Below are 2,595 nucleotides of genomic sequence, written 5' to 3'. Positions count from 1 at the left end.
CCTAACAATACGTAAGACGACTCAACAACCACCACGCCACCAAGCTTGATGTGATAATATACATCTTTTCTACACTTTCTTCTTACGCCTTTTCATTTTCCTTTTTTTATAAAATTTGAGAAAAAATATTTCTTCACTTTTTTCCGGAAAAATGGACGAACTTTTTGTTTACAAATTCAACGAACTTTTTTCATAATCGATGAACTTTTTTTTTCAAATCTGGCAAACTTTTTTTTACTTCGATGAACTTTTTTCAAATCCGATGAACTTTTTTCGAATTCGATGAACCTTTTTTCAAATCCGATGAACTTTTTTCGTATTCGACGAATTTTTTCAAAATTGATGATTTTTTTTGAATCCGATGAACTTTTTTCGAATTCGGTGAACCTTTTTTCAAATCCGGTGAACTTTTCTTCAAAATCGATGAACTTTTTTCATATTCGATGAAGTTTTTTTAAATTCGATGAACTTTTTTCAAATTTGATAAACTTTTTTTCGTATTCGACATTTGTTTTTTCAAAATTGATGAACTTTTTTTCGAATTCAATGAAGTTTTTCCTAAGAACCAGAGTATGTACTGTAGAAAACCTGTTGGTTTTTTACTAAGAGAAATCATGACATAATGTAGCAATTCTAGGGAAGAGAAAAAAAAAGCGATCGAGCGTGCTGCGTGAACCAGCGATCGAGTGGGCGGCTAGCGAGCGGGAGCCAGCGCGCGTTGCTGGGCCAAGCCCATGCAAGCGACGCCGAGGAGCGGATTCCTCCTATCCGAACTTCTGGCATTCGTGGGCCCTGGTCAGATGGCGTGTGCTAGAATGCTTGCCCTACTTCTTGGTGTCGTGGGCTATGACCGACTAACTTCTTTTGTGTAGGTGCATGCTACACATACCCTGGTATCCTTCTTCCTCTGTTGGGGGTCTTTGGTCTTGCGTGGACATTGGTTGTCGTCAGGTTCACCCGGGGTGTCGGTTGTCGGTGGGTTGTCATGTCGCTTGCCTTAACTTGTTTCGTCTGTGTTCAGTTTAATTACCCCTTTTAATCCAGTTGACTTTTGTGTTCTATTTTTATGTTTCTAATTTTTATAACGTTATTTTTATGCTTTCACTTGTTTCCTTGGTTATATTTTTTTCTTTTTCCATTTTTTATACGTGCTGAAAATTTTCTCACATTACATGAACATATAGTTCTTTACGAGTGTATGAGTACATATAATAATTCCATGTTTTCTAAAATAAATAAAATATTAATACATTAACACTAATTTCATATATATGAATATTTTTTAAAGTCCATATTTTGTAAAATTATGAAATAATTAAATACGTGGATATATTTATTATATAGTTAAACTATGCTATGAACAATTTCTTTCATATACAGGAACATTCAAAAATCTTAAATTTTGTCGTCTTATTATTATTATTTTCAATATGTTTTCTAAATAACTATTTTAATTTACATATAGCTAATCTATGAACTTTTATAAAAAGTTATACTTTTAAATGTTATAATATATTTTAAAAAATGCACATCTTTAAGAGGCTATAATTATTTTGATTTATAGATGCACAGAATTTTTTATGCATGTACGTTAACACTTTTAATTTGCTGCAGTTTTCTTCTCCATTGTTAGGAACTTGTTTTTTCTTAACATTATTGAAACTTGTCAAGAAAAGCAATTTCAATTTATTTTGTAAATACATACTTTCAATAATTCAAAATATGTTTTACAGTTTGTTTATTTTATTATGTCCGTTACATGCAAAAAATGAAGAAGCCTAAGCCCGGCCCATGTTCCATGAGAATAGAGATGCGTCAAATTGTTTGTCTCGGAAAAAGAAAGATGCATCAGATTGTTGCAGAAATGCTCGGGACACTTACTTAGCGATGTACCCTGAAAAAAAAAAGAACTTACTTATCGATGTCTACTGAGATAGCCCATCTAACACCCATACCGCAACACCCGGTTTCTGACCAGTTTCTTGACGGTTTAGGAATCGAAGATTCCTCAACAGTCTCTGCTTTTCTTTAGTTTTTGTGTTCCTTCTGTGTTGGTGTTTTTTATTATGTTTTTCTTTTTCCAAAAAGTATCTGAAATTCATGTTTTTTATGAAATACTGAAATCAGTGAATATATTTTCAGAATTTTCGAAAAGAAATTATTAGTTTCTAAAAGTATTCATGTTTTCATAATTTTTTTCTTAAATTTAAAACTAGTCTACTTATTCAAATACTGCTCTTAAATTTTAAAACATGTTCAGGTTATGAAAATATTATTCTCAAGTTTTCAAAAGGGGTCATATATTTTTTAGATATATTTTTTATTGGGTTTTTTTAACTAGTTTTTTTTTTCTGTTTTCTAACACGAAATTGAAAATAAAACTAGAAAAACCGGTTGCTGTTGTACCCGAATCACCACAGTAACCCGAGCCGCTACATTACGCTGCACTGGGCTAGCCCAGGTTGGTGGAGGTAGTTGGTTGCTCCTATATCTCGCTTGAAGCAACATAATGGAAAGGTATCGGCAGAAACGAATGTACAGTGGACAAGCCCAATTAGTGTTAAGTTTAGTCGTTCCTTTTCTTTTCTTTCTTTT

The sequence above is a fragment of the Triticum aestivum genome, chromosome 6A (genome assembly GCF_018294505.1).
Source record: "Triticum aestivum cultivar Chinese Spring chromosome 6A, IWGSC CS RefSeq v2.1, whole genome shotgun sequence".
NCBI classification, from domain to species: domain Eukaryota; kingdom Viridiplantae; phylum Streptophyta; class Magnoliopsida; order Poales; family Poaceae; genus Triticum; species Triticum aestivum.
Note: the sequence above shows the minus strand (reverse complement) of the source record.